We start from the raw sequence: 20902 nt of genomic DNA, 5'->3' as shown, positions 1-20902 counted from the left end.
ACCCCTTTGCAAAGGGAAGGGTGACTGAATTAGATGGTGTCTAAGAATTCTCTCAGCTTTAAATCCAAACTTGTGTAGTAATCTCTGCACACCCCCACCACTAAACGACACATAACAGGCTTGACCTTGGCCATAACCTTGAGCCACATCTGTCGTAGGGATGGATCTGCTCTGAGCCTGCCTTGATTGCAGGGAGGATGAATAACTGGAGAGCCCAGCTTGGCATTCCTTGAGCTCTGAGTGACATCACCCCCGGAAGCCTCTGTTCCTTGGGCCTCATGCAAGGTGTTGCCTGCTTGGCAGGCGGGGCGGGGGGGGGGCGGGGAGGGTGATGATTTGCAGCCTGAACGGGAGCAGGCTTGCTGCGTGCTCAGAAAATGGATGTAAAAGGAGGCATTTCAACATTCCATCCCACTGCTTCACTGCACTGAAGGCGAAGGTGATTCACAAGCAAGCTCCTTGCAAGCATATATCGCATGCAGCAGATTCCAGCCCTTCTTCATATCCTTCCAGACTCCAGGCTGGAACCTGCAAGAAACTTGCCCCTCAGTGGAAGAAATGGGCATCCAGCAACCTAGTTCCTAAATGAGAAGAACAGAGATGCTTGAGTTCCAAGGCTGTAAGCAGCCTGCCAGTGCAGCCCCTTTATTAACCCATGAGTCCACATTAAGCTCTCACCATGAGCAAACATTTATTGAGTACCTGATAAGCATGTTATTCACCTGAATAACGATTTAACCTCATTGCCTTCCAGTGAAGAGAGCCTGCTGCAGATGGGGGCATCCAGGTTCAGAGAGGTTAAGTGTCTCGGTCAGGGCCACACAGTAAGACATCCAGCAAGTTTCACACCTTGGGCAGAGCCCAGGTTAACCTGACACCCTCCCTTCCTCTGTTATGAACTTGTATCAAAAGCCCCAACCTTCATGGTTACTCTTGATTATTGACATTTTCTTTTCTCCCCTTGATCGACAAGCCAGCTCTTAAGGACCCTGTAGCCATAGTGCCCAGCCTGGCCCACAGCTGACCCTAGTAAGACATTTTTTTCTCAGTGAATACTTGAAATGGGAGCTCAGGTCCTAGCACTGTAGGGCTCATTTTGGGGCTGAGAGGGGAAGGAAGAAGAGCCCAGGACTTTATTCCTGACCTCGGGGGCTTATTGTCTGGTTGTTATGGACCCAAATTCAAATCTTGAAAGGGAAAGAGAGTCCTTGAATCAGGCTGCGTTTCATTACAGATTCAAGGGTCTGGTCAAACCAGAGGGCCAACCATCAGGGTGGGTCAGGGAGAAGGGAGAACTAAGAACTGAAACCAGGGAGGATTTACACAGGCAGAGGTGAAAAGGGTCTGCCACTGCAGGAGGAACAAGAGAGGAGGCAGGAATGGGAGGCGGAGGCAGCCAGGTGTCCTCTCCAGGGAGAAGGAGGCCGTCCCGGTGGGGGGCATGAAGACTTTGGGACGATAAGGAGGTTAGGTCTAGGAAATAACGCCTGCTTTGTGTAACCAGGTCCTGTGCCTATAAAGTCTAAAAATGGTGATTACCCTTTGATCTAGTGATTCCACTTCTGGGAAATGATCTTAACTAAAATCTCCAAAATACGGGGGAGGTAAAGCTATATTCACAACAGTGTTCATCACAGAGCTATTTATATGAAGGTTTTACCTTCCATTTTTGGCTGCTTCCATTTTTATGGAAGCAGCCAAAACATTTCTCATAAGAGAATAGTGAAGAAATCGGCATATCCAACAGCCATAACATGGGATGTTGTCAAAGATTCTGAACAACATTCAAAATCAATTATGTTACAGTGTTGAGGGAAATGGCCCGTTACAAATAACAGTGGCTGCGTTTATTGAGTGCTGTTTCCTGGGCACTCAAGCTTTCCATATTTGGCCTCATTTAATGAATACAACCACTCCAGGAGGGTGGAATGACTTCCACGGAACAGATTCGCAGAGTGAGGCTCTCTCTCAGGGAGAGGTGGAAGAGCTGGGATTGGAGCTCTGGTCACACTCGAGTATGTGCTGACCACCGCCTGATGTAACATGACCGCTTCTAGCCAGGAGACCTGAGAGCAATATATCAAATATTAACAATGGTTCTTTTTGAGGGGTGGGAGGTCTGGGAGGGTGATTACCCCCTACTTTTCTGTATTTTCCAAATTTTTCCTTATGTAGTTATGATACACTTTTTGTATCTTTTCCATATTTTCAGTTATTCTTTTTGCTTATCAGGGCTTCCCCAGTGGCTCAGCGGTAAAAAATTCACCTGCAATGCAGGAGACTCTGGGTCGGGAAGATACCCTGGAATAGGAAATGGCAACCCACTCCAGTATTCTTGCCTGGGAAAACCCATGGACAGAGGAGCCTGGTGAGCTACAGTCCAGGGGGCTCGCAAAAGAGTCAGACACGACTTGGCTGCTAAACAACAATTCTGCTTATCATTTTGCAACTTTTTTCTTTTTTCCATTTACCAGTAGGTCTCAGTGATCTAACGTCTTTCAGATGCTCTTTGTTCTTTTGTGGGGAGGGGAGGGGGCTCAGAACATTCCATGGTACAGATTTGGCATACTTTTTTTAATCTGTATTTCCCATTGAGGGCCATCCTAATCTAGACCCTTTTGGACAGAGGGTGTTTTGTTTGTTTTTAGCAGAAAAGAATAAGCTGGGGGAAAGTACTTCTAGGTGGCTCCGGCAGACTGGAGTTGGAGGGATTTAATTAGGGGCTCCAGATTAGAGGACAATCCGTATTGGTAAAAATGACTGGCTGGAGTGAGCAGGTCTATCTGAAGGATGAGTTTCTCTTCAGTCTTTGGTTTCCAGTAATAATATCCCCACACGTACCCTCGGGGCAGTTCTATCAGCTGACCCCCCTTGGCAGGAGTAGGGCTTGTCTCTCTGGAGGAAGTTATAGATTAGGATCCCTCCTGCCCTGGATTCATATTGACATGCAGCTTAATTCTGTTTGGCTGTGGGCAAATCCTCTTCAGGAAGTCAGTTATTCCAATGCCTCTGGGCTACCAGGATGTAGGACTGACTCCACTCCATTCACTTCTACCAACTTCCCTGGAGGTCTTTTATAACAAATAGAGTTTGAAAAACCGGAACCTCAGCCAATTCCTTACACCTGCTGTGTGGCCAGCAGCCAACTGTGTTAGGGCTCTGGGCTGTGTGCTTCATTTACATGGAATCAGGGGCCAGAGTTTCAATCAGCTGCAACCTTCTCTGACAATTCTCTGAGGCCTTAGGAAGAAAAACACAGGGCTGACTCTGACTAGCTGTATGATCCTGGGTAAGTTAACTTCTCTGAGTATCAGTTTCTCATTTGTCAGGTGTTGAGCAGATTAAATGAACTAGTGTCATGAGTTTGGCATCTAGCACAGTGACTATGCCTGGAAGCTGAGCAATGAGTTATGGGCATAATCCTTAAGGAGCCTAAGAAGGCAAGCCTTTGGCTCTCTTTAGCCCAGCCTGCATTGAGATTACCAAGGACTGTCCAGGAGAGCTTGTCTTTGAGATCCTCTGATTCAGGGGTGGTGGTTTAGTTGCTAAGTTGTGTCCAACTCTTTTGTGACCCCATGGACTGTAGCCCACCCTGCTCCCCTGTCCATGGGATTTCCCAGGCAAGAATACTGAAGGGGGTTGCCATTTCCCTCTCCAGGGGATCTTTCTGACCCAGGGATCGAACTCCACTCCCCTGCATTGCAATCAGATTCTTTACTGACTGAGCTACCAAGGGATGGGAGGGAAGCCTATTCATTTCTCAGTCAATGGGATGGTACCCTGAACTAAGCTAAAAAGCAAGAACAAAACAAATAAGCTCCCACTTCTAAAGGCAGCTTCTAAACCTGTTAGAGTCCAAACTCATCCAGCTGCTGTCTAGCCAGTATGCTGTATACCTCCTTACTATATCCATAGATTTGTCTTCATCACATCACTCCATCCTTAGCCCCTGCAGCCAGAACAGCAACCTAAAGCTTCTAAGAATGAAGATCTGCTCCAAAATGCATTATAAGATTAGAGAGTGAAAAAATTCAGTGAAATGAAAGGTCTGGGACAACTATTGTAGGAAAAGAAAAAGCCCATGTACAGACTGCTGGTATAAGAAGTTCCCTAGTATAAAAGCATTATCAGCTAACAGCAGCCTCTTTGAGGGGGTTGGGGGAAGCTCTCCTTGTTTACTTTTTTTTAATTTATGAAAAAAATTGATTTGGCTGTGCTGCACTGCATGCCGGGTCTTAGTTCCCTGACCAGCAATCAAACCCATGCCCCTGCAATGGAAGCACATAGTCTGAACCACTTTATTGTTTGACTTTGTGAAAATGAACACATCTTTTCAGAAAGGCAGTTATTGCAGCAGTTAGGAATGAGGGATATGTTGGAATCAGACCATCTGGTTTGCCTTCAAACTCAGATATGTGTCTGTGGATCAGACAGAAGCTCTTGCAGCACATATGTAGAGGTGGGAGGACAGCAATAATACAACCAATGTCACAGGGTTGTTGAGAGGGTTAAACAAGGAGATGCACGTGCTTAGCACCATGCCTGGCATTCAGTAAACACTCAGGGAAGGTCAGTTGTTATTGTTACTTGTATAACCAAAAACAATACACATGTAAACATTTATATATTTAAACATAGGACAGGGGTATTTTGAGGTAGCCCCTGTCTTTCTATGATACACTCAGCCCCATAAAAAGGAATGTGAGAGGGGAAGAAAGAATAGGGAATGACTGCCTGTTAACTGGCCAGCTCTGAAAGTCCCCTGCCGCATGCAAGTTTCTCTATTCTCACAAGGGGAGCAGTTAAAGAAAACACTGGCATGGCAGAGGAGGAAACATTTAATAAGAGTCCAGCAAAACGTGTACAGGCCACCCCACCCCCAACACTGCCGCAGGGATGAGCTGGTGACAGAGCTGGAGAAGCGACACGGGTTTGTCCTGTCTCTTGAACCGGGAGCTTCTGGGGCAGGAAGGAATTAGAGCTGTCCAACTCATTTGCTCATTCAGTGAGTATTTACTGAAGGCTGGGGGCATGCCAGCTAGTAGTTCTAAGCCCAGAGGTACAGCCCAGACAGAGAAGACCAAAGCAGAACAAACACCAAATAAACAAACAAAAGCTCATAATCAGAGAGCTTACATTGAAATGGAGATAGACAGACACTAAACAAAATGAGTAAGACTTGTAGCCTGCAGAGTTGCTGTAAATGCCATGGAGAAAAACTGAACAAAGAAAGGTGTTAGGGGTTACTAGGAGAGTTACCCAGGGGGTAAATTATGGGGAGTGAGTCAGCTGGTATTCTTGGGAGCTAAACTCTCTGCAGATTTCTGAAGCCCATCCTTATTCAGAGTCTCCTTGAGTCCCAGCCATCGGAAATCGCAAACCAGGCGTTTCTCTGATTGTATGTAGAAGGCCCTGACTTGGGGAAAACCGAAGGCTAGGTCAGGGACTCTACCTCTATGATGCTCCCAGGAGAAAGCCATCCATGCGCTGCTTTGAACGGCACAAACCAGGGGTGTCTGGCTTGAGCATGGTCACACTGAAGCACTGCTTCTTGGCCTTGAGTGGCCTGAAAGTCACGGGGTGAAGAGGGTGGGCATGGCGAGGGTTATTAAACTGTGGAGTTTGGATCCTACCACAGTCTCTGGGGTGGTCTGCTGGGGACCCCACCTGGAGAAACACAGGTGGGTGAATTATCTATGACACAGACAGAAGTCTGGAATCTCAAAAATACTGAGATTCCCACCCAGTGAACCACCTACTTGTTTTAATAATAATGCCTTCATTTTATTGAGCACTCACTGTGTGCAGGGCTCTCTGCTGAGCACTTCAGATTTATTATCTTCCTTTAAGCTTCACAACAACCCGGTGAAGGAGGTAAAATTCTCATAAGGACACTGAAGCACAGGCGCAGTGGTTAGTGGCAGAAATGGGGCAAAGACCTAGGCTTGCCTGACGCTAAACTGAGTCCAGAAGTTGTTCCCTGCACTGCATCGCTCCCAGGCTCCGCTGGTCACTTCCGGAGCTCCTCTTGAGAGCCAGATTGCAAACTGCTTGGGGCAAAAGTTGGCTTTTCAGGTGCCTGCACTTCTCAGACAGAATTTTCTTGAATTAACCATGCTTCCCTTCTCAGAAGGAGCTCAAAGAGCACCCTCTGGACCTTTCTCTCCAGCGATTGAATCCCTAGTCCCTGAAAGAATGTCTCCTCCTCCTTCCTCTGTCTAAGCAGAGCCCGTCCTCCCTGAGCTCCTGGGACTCAACTCTCTCTGCTTGGGGCCTTGTATTTGAGTTTTCAGCCTTGTCTTCCCTTCCCTTCGATGAGTTCCTCCTGGGCTGTGAGCTAGCTCCTGGCTAGCTTCTCCCCATCTGCCTCCCACAAAATAGTACATAGTAGACTCAGTGAATTCAAGGGGAGCTGGTTGATAGCATTCAGACTCTAGATTTCTGTGGTCATAAACTAAGGACTGCCTTTTTTTTTTTCCTAAATCACATTCATTTTTCATTTTTATTTATTTATTTTAAAATTAAAGTACAGTTGATTTACAATATTATATTAGTTGCAGGAAATACACCCTGAATAGTCACTGGAAAAACTGAAGCTGAAGCCCCAGTACTTTGGCCACCTGTTGTGAAGAGCTAACTCATTGGAAAAGACCCCGATGCTGGGAAAGATTGAGGGCAGGAGGAGAAGGGGATGACAGAGGATGAGGATGGTTGGATGGCATCACCAACTCGATGGACATGAGTTTGAGCAAGCTCCAGGAGACGGTGAAGGAGAGGGAAGCCTGGGTGCTGCAGTCCATGGGCTTGCACAGAGTTGGACATGGCTGAGTAACTGAGCATGCATACACGCAGCAAAATAATTCAATCTACCCACCTCAAAGTTCTCAGCTTAATCCTATCTGCAAAGTCCCTTTGCCACATAAGGTTATACTTTCGCAGGTTCTGTCATGAGGGGGGCATTCCTCAGCTACCCCCACCAACACGAGCAACACTTGATTTTGTCTCCTAAACCTGCTCTTCCTCTACTTTCCCCATCTAAGAATATGATACCCCCATTTACCGACCCAAAACCTGAGGTCCTGCTTGATTCCTCTTTCTCTTGTGCCCAACCCCCACCACATTTACACATCCAAAATAGATGTCTTTTCATAGAAACATTTCCTCTTCTACCATACAAGAGATCTGGGTTCTATCCCTGATTTGGGAAGATCCCCTGGAGAAGAGAATGGCTACCCACTTCAGTATTCTTGCCTGGAGAATCCCATGGACAGAGGAACCTGGTGGGCTACAGTCCATAGGGTTGCAGAGAGTTTGACACAACTGAGCGACTAACACTTTCACAGAAACGTTTCCTGTTCTACTACCCTCATCCAAATCCCCTTTGTCCTTTACTTGGACTTTGGCAGGAGCCTCCTAACTGGTCTCTGTCTATCCAGCCAGTAGTCCTTTCTCTAAGTAGCTGGTGATCTTTCACCTGCTTAAAAGCCTGCAGTAGCTTCCCATCTCAGAATTAAATCCATTCTCCTCACCTTGGTCTGCAAGGCCCCACATAATCTGGGAGCCTTCCAGACCATCTCTTGTTTCCCCTCTTGCCCACTCAGGTAGATAAGCTAGGACTACCTGAGAGTGTTTTCTACCCAAAACAGCAACAATGCCATCCATTAATTGACCTCTTCTTTGTTTGAGTTAAGCATTTAATCCTCACAGCAACCCAAGAGAAGCAGTTGGGATTTGATTCCAGAACAAAGATTTCACTCAAAATAACATTACTATTAATAAATGTCCCTCTGCCCCTCCATCCTCATTTCCCCTACTCCCACACCTTCCCTGCAGACCCTGATCAAGGTGCTCTGAACTGTGGGAATTGTGCCTGATATACCACGTCCTTAGCATTGGCCACTGGGAGTGAGGCTCTACAGAGAAAATCCAAGTCTTCAACAGACTTATCTTAGGTGACTTCATTCATAAGGAAGGTGATGCTAGTGAAACCTCTCACAGGAAGTCCCCCTTGATTGCTTTAGTCCCCAGAGTTCTTTTCTTTCCAACTTGCAGTTTATTTCATTTACTTCCGAGCAGGCCTTGCAGAGGTCATTATCAGTTCACTTGTACATAGAATATAAACTTCTTGGGGGGAAGGGGTTTTTGTTTGGTTTTACACTGCTGCATCCTGAGTGCCCACAAAAGGCCTGGCACAGGGTAGGCACAGAAGTATTAGGTGGGTGAATATATCCTATTTGCAACCCACAGAGACTGGAGTTGGTCTAGGCGAGGCCTTGTCCTGGCTTCCAGGGATACAGAAATAATCTAAGTAACTGTTCACCCTCTAAACTTGTGGGGGAGACAGACAGACCTGCATGCTCAGAACAGACTTCATCAAAGGAAGGAGGTGGCCATCAGCAGGGGGGCTGGACCTGCTTGTTGGAAGGGTGCAAATGGAATTTAGAGAGACAGTTGCTGCCGAGGCCCTGGTGCGACAGGCAGACGTGGGCCTGTGGGGAATAGAGAGCTACCATCGGACAAAAGTCAGGCACACACAGGTTCTGGAGCCCCACTGCCTGGGTTTGGTCCTCCGCTACTCACTAGTTATGTGGTCCTGCCTGAGTTATTCTCTAAAGAAAAGTGCTGACTTCAAAACCTGCTGCAGAGATTCTGATCTAGCAAGTCCAGGCTGGCTAGGAGCTTGTGTAGTTTTTTTGTTGTTTGTTTGTTTTCCCAAGCATCTCGTGATTCATTATAGATGGGCCACAGACCATGTCTTGAAAAGCACTGGCTTGCAGGCAGAGATCATGCCAATCAGCGAACTGGAGTGTCAGACTCGTATCTCAGTGACATTTTTCAGTATGAAATCATGAATTGTCATTTGAAGTTAGACATTTAAACATAATACTACCCAGTAGGTGCCATGGAGAAGGCTTCAGGACAGCAGCCAAGGAGGATATCCGACAGGCTCTGTCTCCCCAGGCCAGCCCAGGATACTCCCCAAAGGCGTGTAGCAAGGGACTCTGCAAATGTTTATTGATGGTCTATCAATAGACCTATCCATGATGGTCTATCAATGGTCTATCTAGCTAAACTCCAACTGGCTAACCCCAGTCCCCCATACAGGTTCTGGGTGAACCACAGAACCCCAGGGAGGACCAGGTCAGTTTGGGGGTACAAAAGGTGGTACTCAGCTCTGGTGACTCCATGGCTTGACTTGAACCAGGACCTCACGCCCAGGAACTCTGAGGAGCTGGATGTAAATAAGGCCATGAGAGATGTGAGCGAACCTCTCTGAGCCTTAGTTGAAACACATGACCTGAGTTTTATAAGGGCATTCTTCATCTATTCATTCCACAAATATTTAAGCACCTGTCAATGTGCCATGCTAGGGTAGGCATACAGTGGCGAAACAGGTGTCTGTACTCAGTAACCTTATGTTCCAGAGGGGAATCAGATTATTAATATAAGCAAATAAAATACATAAATTAATATAAAAGGGTAATAATGAAGACAAAAGGAGAAGAGGGTAGCAGAGGAACAGAAGGTTAGATAGCATCACTGACTCAATGGACATGAATTTGAGTAAACTCCGGAAGCTGGTGGAGGACAGAGAAGCCTGGCATGCTGCAGTCCATGGAGTCGCAGAGTCAGACACAATTCAGCGACTGAACAGTAACAATAATGAAAGGAAGATCATAAATGAGAGTAATTGGGTGGAGAACAGGGAGTTTACATTTTTAGCAGGGTGGTCAGAGAAGGTTTTTTTGAGGAGATGACATTTATCCTAAACCTGGATAAAGAGGAGTGAGCCCTGTTGGATCCAAGGGAAGCATATTCCAAGCAAAGGCTGCGAGGTGGGAAACTGCTTCAAATGTAGGGCCCTGTGCCTTCTACAGTGTCCTCAGCATGGGGTCGTTTAGCCTCTGTGTGACTGTCTGGGGCTCACACCTTTCACCTCAGGGACTCTGGGTTATGAAATCATGTCATTATCCTCTGGAAAAGGAATTGGCAACCCACTCCAGTATTCTTGCCTGGAGAATCACATGGAAAAAGGAGCCTGGAGGGCCTCAGTCTCTGGGGATCACAAAAGTCCGAATCGACCAGCCGACCAACACTGACTGTAACCATGACAAACACTGATGCAGAACCTCCTGAGGCATAACCTTTTCTCACGTGGGCCTCACACTCGCCCCTCAGGTAGGTGCCTCTCAGGGAGGTATGACACTGTGTTATGCGCATTTTCCTGACTGGGACTCTGGGACTCAGAGAGTGAAGCACGTGGCCCAGGTCCCGTACTTTGTCAACTATCAGAATGAGGATTTGTATCCTGACCAAACGCCAGAGCCCCAGACTCATAATGGATATGTGGCGGTTGTTGAGTTGATGTGACCAGACACCCCTGCTTCTCTCTGAGGCAGGGCCTCTTGGGCCTGCAGGCCCGCCTTGTATTAGGCCACTAACGTGGCCGCAGGGCCTGCCAGACCCTGGTCCTCACACTGAGGGTCGTTCCTCTGCCATATAACTAGCGTGGGATTCCTGAGAGCTACGCCTTGGGGATGTTGAGCCAGATCAGCTGGGCTGGAAACATCCTTTTAGGCTACTCCTTCTAGAGGGAAGAGCTCCTGGCCCCACGCTGCGCTGTGTTCCCAGCTGCCTCCAGCCTGCCCCCTCCACGGCCCCAGACGTCCGCTTGACTCAGCCCGAGCCCTGTGTGGGGGCGTCCGCTGGGCTTCCGCAACATCCTGTGTTCTGCCTTCTACGTACCTTTTTTTCCATTCCCAGGGAATCCCTCCCATTAGGGTTTGTTTTTACACCCTGGAGCCGACCAGCCCACAGAACAATTAAAATGGCTCCCCCAGGATCCCCCGAGCGTTCCTACCTTACACAGTCAGCCTCATGCCTCCAGGGTCGGGCAGGAGCCTCCCTCCCTCCCTAAGGCTTCAAGTTCTGCCCTTTGTGCAGCCTCCAGGTTAGGACTTTCTCTGCCAAAGAGCCTCACTGTGTTCCGCACAGCCCAACTCGTATTCCCTTTGCTGTCCCAGCCTTGGGAGTGGACACCTGTCAGGGTTGTCTGTACTGTCATCCTTTCTTCAGCTTCCTCTGACTTCCTTTTTTCTGGGTAACCCTCCCATCCCCCCACCCCCTGCGATTTCCTCCAATCACGTTAATACCCTTTCTCCTGGCCACTGTGATTGGCCCGGGGTGGACATATGACCCAAAACAGGCCAATTGGAATCCTTGCCTGGGACTTTGTGAATGGAATAGAGGGAGAAGAAAATACCCCTCTTTTGCCTTTGGGTTTGCCAAACTGACATGATGCAAGCCAGGCTAGCACGGTCCACAGCCCTTCTTCTCTTCCTCTTACAAGATGGAAGCGCCCCAAGAAAGAGGCCAACACACAGAAAGAGGCAGAGACAGTGAGAAGTGAGTTGCTCATTATTTGAGTTTTTAGAGTTCCTGGTTCTGGCCTCACCTGGATGAATGGGCCAGATTTACTTACATATTATTTACTTACTACTTACTTTTGCTTGAACTAGTTTGCATTTGATTTTGGTCACTTGCAACGAGTTCAAACAGTCATTCATTCATAAGGTTCTTTCTTGTACTGTGACATACAAAATACCTTTTCAGGGGTCTGTGCTTCTGTTTTTTCATATAATTGGCAATCTCCTTCAGACCAGGAGTTAATGCCTTAAAATGTTTTCGATAGCAAAGACTATGGATTGATAAGCAGTGAATAAAATATAATAACAAAACAAACACTTGATAACTGCTATGAGGTCCAAGAACTAAAACATGACTGAGATCACTGTCCCTACTGGTGGGCTCCTCCCCTGTTTTGTAAACTGTCTGCCCCCAGTGGTAACAATGATCCTAAATTTTATGCTCAGTATTCCTGACTCTAAAAAAAATTTTAAGACGTATTTTTTGTTTCCTTAAAAAATGTTACTTAGCTTTGCTTATTTTTAAACTTTAGAAAAAAATAACATAGTATATGTAGTCGTCTGAAACTTGCTTTTTAAAAAATTTATTAAAGTATATCTGACTTATAGTTTTGTTAATTTGAAACTATTTAAAAACTCATCAGCTGTTTCTAAGATTCATCCATCTTATTGAATATAACTATAGTTCATTCATTTTCACACTGCATAATATTACATTGTGGGAATAAACCATAATTCACAAAGTGTTCCTTCTCCTGGTAGTGGATATCTGAGTTTTTCATAGCTTTACTATTATGAACATTGCTTCTTTAAACATCATTATGCACATCTTTCACACAGAATTTTGGGGGTATGTAGCTAGGAGAAAAACTTAGTGTGCAAGTTCAACTTTTGCAAATGGTGCCAAATTATTTTCCAAGGTGATCACACTTACTTCTACTCCCCATGACCGGTATAAGACCCCCCACTACCAGTGTCCCAATAGCACCCAGTAGCCCTGCTTTGATTCTCACATGGTGCCTAGCGTGGTCTTTGATTTGTCATGGGCTCAAAAAATGGTTTATTTACTGACTGCTTGAGACAGAGGAATGGATGGGCTGGATGGATAGATGGTATGGAAAATGGTGGAAATTTCCAGAAAATTGGAGGAATAGAGACCATCTTCACCCAGAAAGATGAACTGGAAACTCTAATATCTCAGAGCATCAGTTCCAGATACAGACCACACTTTGGGCTGATCTGGGTTGATGCCCTAGGACTCCCTTGAAGGGCTTCATGGTTGCCTGAGTCTGAGCTTCATGGCTCAGCAAATCCTCTCCTTATGCACACAAGCTTCAAGGATGAGCCTGCTTTGAGAGCCCGGCCCTTCCCATCTTGGAACATTCCAAGTTTTCAAATTGCTGCACAGTGAGTCTGAGAAGGTGATCTTTGGAAATCCACTCCTTTGGGCAACCTGTCTCTGTCTAATACCCACTACACTTGGATGGGCCCTAATGTCAGTTTTAAAACAGTCACATTTCCCTGCCGTCTTACTCTAATTTTTTCTTTTAAAGTTTTTTGTTTTCTTTGTTGTTTGTTTTTGTTTTGTTTTTAAAAAAGCCAATCTTAGTTACATGTTGCGACTTTCTCTCTGGTTTCAGTCACACCTGAAATTCACAATCTTCACACACACACACACACACCCTCTCAAAGTGCACATTCCTTATTCAAATCCAAGGCCTATGAGAAGAGTTTTTGTCGAAGGACAGCAGCTCTGATTGCATTTCTTTATTTAGAACATTGTTTTCTCTGAAGCTGATTCCATTACCTTTGAGTTCACGGAAATGGAGCCCATTAGAAAAGTCAAGAGGCTCCCAAACAGGCTTAGAGTGTGATGCTAAACTTAGGTTTGTTTGGCTACTGTGGCTTATTGACAGGGACCTTTCTCAATTTTAATGGAGCCTGCATCTTCCTGCTTTGCAGCCGCCAACCTTCATGGTGGGAAGAGAGGAAACTTGGGGCTTTAGTCCCAGATGTCAACATCTACTGTTATCTCTGCTCCTAAATTCCCTACTCCTTCAGAGAGTGGCTGACCTACTTCCCATAGCCTTGATATGACTCTCCGACACTCTCATCCAGGGCTCAGGCTGGCCCAGGCATGCACACAGAAGAGGGAGCATTTTGTCCCAGGTCGTGGAAGAATGGGTTTATAGACCTGATCATTGAAGGGTCTCTTGGCTTCTGACCTGCAAGTCCCCTTCCCCATCTTGATTGCCAGAGCCTGAGTGTCTGTGTAGGCAACCACAACCTTGCCTGGCCTTAGCTTCCTCACTTCTGGTCTTGTCTATCCTGTTCCCAGCTGGGCTTTCTGTCATCTCTGTGGTTCACAGCAGTGCTGGGACACTGGCTCTGTCCTGGGGTGAGTGAACTATGCTCTCTGATCTGCAGAATGAGGGTGATAAGACCCACCACACCAATGAAGGTGGACTCACACTTGACACATGCAAGTTGTCAGGTGTCATGAAATTGGCAAAAATGAAACATTTGGATGATGCCTTGTATTGATTTTGTGAGGGGGTTGATGTTAGGGTCAGTGGGAGCAAAGAGTGGGGAGTGATTGCTCCATCTGCTCTAAACAGCGATTTGCCAGTACTTATTCAAACTGGAAATACGTAATTATCCCTTGAGCTAGAAATTCCATTTCTATGAATTTATCCGATAGAAATACTGAAGACCTACACATGAGGGTGTTTGATGCTATATTGTTGGTATTAGCCAAAACCTAGAAACCAGCTAAATACCCACTTTCCTATATGATACAGCTTTGTGATGGTGTAACATGCAGCCACTAAACAAGAATGAAACAGTGATTCATGTGCTCCATGTTCAGTTGTATCCAACTCTCCGTGAGCCCATGGACTGAATCTCCTCTGTCCATGGGATTTCCCAGCAAGAATATCAGAGTGGGTTGCCATTTCCTTCTCCAGGGGATCTTCCCAACCCAGGGATGGGACTTGGGTCTCCTGTGTCTCCTGCATTGTAGGCAGATTCTTTACCTCTGAGCCATATGGCTTGGGGGAAAAAAGATACAAAACAATTTACTATGCTATTTCCATGTTTGAGCAAGCTTCGGGAGTTGGTGATGGATGGGAAAGCTTGGCATGCTGTAGTCTGTGGGGTTGCAAAGAGTTGGACACGACTGAGTGACAGAACTGAATTGATTTCCATGTTTAAAAGTAGGATGTGTGATGTATACGTATGTATATGCTGAGAATGTTTCTGAAAAATTAAAAATGAATAGATAACAGAGAATATGTTCTAGGGATAGAGAGAGAGTGGAAGGAGAGCTATCTCTTGCTATGTGCTCTGTACTCTGAAGGTTTTTATCATGTGTATGTGCAAGTTAAACACAATTTTGAAATAGGAAAACAAATATAGTAAGCTGTCTTCTGTTCTATTTGCTTCCAGGTTCTTATTTCTGGAACACTGATCTGTCACAAGTAGTGCCTCTGACAATGGCCTTTTAAGAAGAGAAAGACATTATATATGTTAGGGAACTGAAAGGAGGATGTGAGATCCTCAGAGTTTGTGCCTGAAGGCTCCCACCCAGGGCTGCTGGTCTCCTGTGGCCTTAAGCCTACGAAAAGCAGCCCCCAGTCTCCTAACCCTGGCCACACAGCTTGCCTCCAGCACCCCTTCTTCTGGGGCCCCCAGCTCTATGTTGAATATCCCTTGATGCGTGCCAGGCCAGTGCTCAGTGCTTCACAGGTGTTGGTATCAGGTATTGATCTGCTTTCCTCTTCGCCCCACCCCCACAGCTGGCATGGTTGTCCAGGCCACTGGAGCTTCCTCACAACTCCTTGCCACCCTTCCATCCATCCTTCACACAGCTTTCTGAGTGATCTTTGTAAATGACACATCACAACCTCATTGCCCTGCTTAGAAAGCTTCCTATGGCTTTCTGTTGCCATCAGAATAAAATTCAGGCTCATTTCCATGGCTGTGGGGCCTCTTGACTCCCTCTCCTCCTCACCTCCCTGCCTGCCCCCTCCCTCTCACTGCTTCAGTCACTCTGGCCTTTGTGTTCCTGGAAGAGCCCAAGCACATTCCTGCCCCAGGGCCTTTGCACCTGCAATTCTTTTCAGCTGAATGCTTCTTCCTCCTGCTCTTCACATACCTGTGTCTCATCTTTTCAAAATGTCAAAAAATGTCACTTTTCAGAGGCCTCCTTGACTACAGTAGGTAGAGAGTGACTCCTCCCCTAAATCCACCCACCACTCCATCTGGCACCCAGCTTTATTTTCTTCATAGAATTTATCCATCTCAGCAATGACCTTTTTAACTTGTGTGGGTCTGATCTCTCTCCATAGAATGTCAATGCCATTCCCCTCCCTGCCTCCCTGGAGTCTGGTGTGGGTGCCATGGGTGTTTACCAAGGATGGATACAGTACCTGCTGTGTTGGACACAGTACCTGTATGTTGGATACAGTACCTGCTGTGTTGGATACAGTACCTGCTATGTTGCAGGTGCTCAATGTTGGTGGAATCTCTGCTGCTTACTTGCTGTGTGGCCTCAGGAAATATCACAACTTCTACAGCTGTGAAGTGGGACAGGCTTGGAGAACCCTGGGCAAAACAGGTTGCTATTCTCTGAATGAAGCTTTTTGTGTTGTTTTTTTCCCCTACAAGTCTATTATTCTGAAGAAGTTGTGCGGAAACACAAACTCTGATTTTCCAGCTGGGGCCGTTTTCTGCCCACCTTCCTGCTCTGGGAAGCAGCATATGTGCCCGGGAGACTCCTCCAGAGAGGGTTAGCCTGGAAAATATCCCAGTACCCAGGGGGAGGGAGGGGGCCCCCCTGGAGGCATTGAACTGTCTCTTGAAAAAGTGTGGGAAGAAAGACTGGGGTAAAAGAACACAGACTTATGGGAGGCACATCCTCAGACAATGTCTGACACTCATTGTGTCAGCACAGAAAGTGCTAAATGAATAATGCATGTGACTGTGATTAATTTTTACTATTAGTAGACTGTGTACACTTTGGAAGAACCAGACCGACAATCTCAGATTGTGTATTTTCAGTCCTCTGCCTCCTTTAACCTTCACTGCCGCCCTGTGGGGCAGACACTCATGTTATTCCCCCACTTGGAGTTGAAGCCACCAAGGTTCAGACAGGGTGTCTTGTTCAAGTTCACAGGTGGCTGCAGCGCCAGAAATTAAATACATTCAGACTCTTCCTGCTACAAATCTGAGGTTTCTTGGAGTTTTCCAGGATTCTTTACTTTTGCTCGGCCCGATCTGTTTCCTTGCGGTTATCAGCAGTAAAACGGCCTCTGTGAAATGAAAGGAGGCTGTGGGCTTGTTCGGGAGGGAACAGGGCTGGGAAAAGAAGATGGGGCACCACTCCCTGGTTCTGTAGGAGAATCCGAGATGGACGCCAGAGGGCCGCTAAGTCAGGAGGGGAACCAGGACCGAATCCTGAGACCTCCTTTCAGCATTGAGGCAAAGTGGCTAAATCTCCAAGAGACCCTGAAGGAAGTTGGACCCTCTGGAAGGGAGCTCAGCAGGAGTGGGTGGAGACAGATATCCTAAGCAGGCTCCTGTGCGCTGGGAGCTCAGGTCTTCTGCGGCTGGAGATCCAGGCCTATCTTCACCTCCGGGGGGTTGGGGCCAGGCCTCAAATCCCAATCTTCAAGCTGTGGGACAAGCCCAGCCTCCAGGTTTTTCCTCCAGAGCCAAGTTCCAGGGTCCAAGCCCCTTTTAGGGGAGACAACACACATGTAAAGAGCTCCTGACTCAAAAGTAGACCCCTCCCGAGATGTGCTGGGTGAGGTCCAGCCCCTCATCCTTACCCCCCAGAAGGACACCTCCAGCCTCACCATTACCACTGTTCCTTTGGGATATACACTGGGGTCAAGCCCTTTGCTCGAGTCTGCAGGGAGGTGACCTGAAGTCTCTAACACCTTCGTGGGAGTTTATCCACACAAGGGTGAGTGTAGGGTGAATATTCTGTTCCAGGGGCTGCAAGGGGTTGTGGATGGTACATGGGATGAGGGTGGGATACACTAGAGAAGCAAGTCCCAATTTGGCCCCAGGATCAGGGTCTGAAGAACAGGTGGTGGATCCCCGAGGGAAAAAAATAAACTGAATTAGGTGCATTTTAATGAGACCATTATATTTTAGGAAACACCTCTGCTAGAGAGTTCGTGCTTTAAGAACCGGATGAAGGCAATGGGGTCAGGGGTTGGTGCTCAGGGACAGGCCACCTGGGGTCTGCACATGTCTTCTCCCTCCAGCCCTCATCCCTACCCCCCAGCCCAGGCTCCCTCCCCACCAAGGTTTCCGGAGCCGCCACCCACAGAGCAGCCCCAGGGCTGGGCGCTGAGTCACAGGCTATGGTGCCCGCCAGGGGGGCGAGGGTGGCAGATGGCTTGACGTGGGTGAGAGTGGGGAGGGAAGTGCCTGTGGGAGGGGGCAGTGACCTGGGCCCAGCAGGGAGGGATTCAAGGAAGTGAGCTGGGAGGTGGGCCGGGGCCTGTGTCGAGCCCCCCCATGGCCCGCTCTTCCCGGGCTGCAATTCCAGTAGGGGCAGCCAGCCGTGGCCAGGTTGGGATAGACAGTGATCCTGAGGGGTCCTGAGGCCCAGGGCTTCCGCACAGCCTGCCTGGCCCCGCTGGTCCGGCCGTGGGAGGCAGAGCCTGGCTGTGTTTACCCAGGCCGGGCACTTCCGGAGCAGATGGGCGCCTGTCAGCGCTGCCAGCCAGGAACTGGGCTGACATCCTCTCAGTGCCAAGTGGCAGGTGACTCGGGGGCCTGGACGGGAACATGTGTTTGGTTTTGCTGCTTATTAGGAGAAATCTCTCCAGTGAGAGCTGCCTGCACACCTGAGTGAGCACAGCCCCAGCGAGGGGGCACACGGCGCAGACTCTCTGACCCAAAGAGGCCTGGCCCTTTCAGTTACTGAGAGCCGGGGACTCTGGGCCTCTGTTGAGCTCTGCCTTTTGTCACCGCTATCTTGGCATGCTAGGGTCCTAGGATGGTCATTACAGAGTACTGAAAACTGGGTGGTTTAAACCACAGCAATGCGCTGTCCTCGGAGAAGACAATGGCAAGCCACTCCAGTACTCTTGCCTAGAAAATCCCATGGATGGAGGCGCCTGGTAGGCTGCAGTCCATGGGGTTGCTAAGGGTTGGACACGACTGAGCGACTTCAGTTTCACTTTTCCCTTTCACACATTGGAGAAGGAAATGGCAACCCACTCCAGTGTTCTTGCCTGGAGAATCCCAGGGAAGGGGGAGCCTGGTGGGCTTCCGTCTATGGGGTCACACAGAGTTGGACACGACTGAAGTGACTTGGCAGCAGCAGCAGCAATGCGCTCTCCTACAGTTCTGGAAGCTAGAATTCCCAAATCAAGGTGCCGGCAGGGTTGGCTCCTGAGACTCTTTCCTGCCTCTCTCTCCGAGCTTCCGGTGGTTGCCAGCAGTCCCATGGACACAGCCCATGGACGCATCGCTCCAGCCTCTGCCTCCAGCATCACGTGGTGGTGTCCCCTCTGGGACTTCACTGTCTCTTCTCTTCATATAAGGATCCCAGTCATATTGGATTAAGGGCCAACCCACTCTGGTGTGACATCATCTTAATTTATGACTGCAACACTCCAGTAATAAATAGTAGATCATTACAAAGCCTTGTCTAATAAGGTCACATTCTGAGGTTCTAGGAAGGACATGGATTTTGGGGGGCGATGATCGGCTTGCTCACCAGCTTCACTTCTCGTCTCATCTCTAATTCTTCCTCCCTCTCACTCCTTTCCTCCCTCTTCCCTGCTGCCCCCAGCCCCAAGCTCAAGGGGAGGGGGAGGCTGCCTTATTCCCAGGCAGGACTCTGGAGCCTGCAACTGTAAATTAGAAGGAACTCCAGAAACAACTGAATTGTTTTTACTAATATACTCTTCCCCCTTAAGAGGCAATCAATTTACAACTGTGGTTTTAATCCTTTTTAGGGTTTTGGAGACCTTTGGGACACGGCGAAGACTTTGGATTCCCACTCAGGATAAAGGTACAAATGCACACACCTGCCTTCCAATGCCCATCCTCCTTTTCTTGGGTTCCGGGGAACGCTTTCTGGGAGCCAAAGAATGCCTGCCCTGGAGCCGAAGGAGGCCACAGCTCCTTGGCATCACAGTAAGGATCTGGGGAGTTTCCTTAGTTCAGATGGTTGTCAAGAGTGTGTATGTCAAGTAGGGTAGGCATGGCCGGGTAGGGCTGTGGAGGGCCCAAGAGAAAAAGGATGCTTTCATGTGGTGTGAACATGTTTTTTTGTTTTTTGTTTTTTTCTGCTGCTTCAATAGCCACCACACCAGAGACATCGTTGAGAAGAGACCCAGAGCCTTAGTTCTCCAAGGACAAACCCTGAGCAGATAACAGTGGCTTCTTCTGGGGAGGGCTCTAGCACTGGGGGCCTCAGGGGAAGATTTTCCTTGTTGCTCCCTGTATTTTGGTATGATTTGATCTTTTCTGGTGAGAATGTAACTAAATATTAATTTTGTATGAAATAAAAGTTTTTCAAAGAAAGGCTCTGGTGTTCTGGGGTTTCAGATCCCTTTGAACAGCTTATGAAAACTATGGACTGGCTCTCCCCTGTCCTGCCCACCATATATATCCCCAGCTTGGAGGGAGGACCAGACTCCTGACCCTGGAGCTGACCCAGCTCCTTCCCGTGTAGAAGCCCACCTGCTGCCACCAGCCAGGCCACTGGGATGTCCTCTCTCCTGTCCCCACTCCTTACCTGTACATGTGCATGCGTGTTAAGTCGCTTCAGTTCAGTTCAGTTCAGTCGCTCAGTCGTGTCCGACTCTTTGCGACCCCTTTGCATGCCAGGCCTCCCTGTCCATCACCAACTCCCGGAGTTCACTCAAACTCATGTCCATCGAGTCGGTGATGCCATCCAGCCATCTCATTCTCTGTCCCCTTCTCCTCCCGCCCCCAATCCTTCCCAGCATCAGAGTCTTTTCCAGTGAGTCAACTCATAAGTCGCTTCAGTCGTGTTCAACTCTCTGCGACCGTATGGACTGTAGCCTGCTAGGCTCCTCTGTCCATGGGATTCTCTGGAGTGGGTTGCCATGCACTCCTCTAGGGGATCTTTTCCTGACCCAGGGATTGAACCAGCGTCTCTTTATGTCTCTTGCATTGGCAGGTATGTTCTTTACCACTGGAGCCACCTGGGAAGCCCTACTTCTTACCCAATCCCCCCACAAATTCTGACTCTTCTTGGGGTCCCTGTTTCTCTAACTAGAGGCATCAGAATCACCTCCTGTTATTCTTTGAGCCACTGCTCCAGGTAAAGAGCATTCACTGTGCCTTTCGGACTTCTCCTGGATCCAGAGATGGGCTCCACCCTGGAACAATGGTCATCCCCTCTCCAGTAACCCTGGGAATCACTTGGGATTGGGGAGAAGGGGAAACCATTTCCTCTTAAGAGTCAGGCTGATGAGATG

The 20902-nt window shown here is 48.0% G+C and overlaps 1 long non-coding RNA gene across 1 annotated transcript; it reads left to right on the top strand.

Moving 5' to 3' along the window:
* Positions 1-3144: 3144 nt before the first annotated feature.
* LOC129555954 (uncharacterized) lies at positions 3145-19919 on the top strand. Its single transcript, XR_008685857.2, has 3 exons — positions 3145-3289; positions 19409-19464; positions 19757-19919. It is a non-coding gene; the product is annotated as an uncharacterized LOC129555954 (long non-coding RNA).
* The last annotated feature ends 983 nt before the right edge of the window (positions 19920-20902 follow it).

Source organism: Moschus berezovskii, chromosome 12 (genome assembly GCF_049115385.1).
Source record: "Moschus berezovskii isolate FMDL1 chromosome 12, NW_MosBer_1.0, whole genome shotgun sequence".
Classification (NCBI taxonomy): Eukaryota; Metazoa; Chordata; class Mammalia; order Artiodactyla; family Moschidae; genus Moschus; species Moschus berezovskii.
Note: the sequence above shows the minus strand (reverse complement) of the source record. Positions and strands in the feature narration are given on the sequence as shown.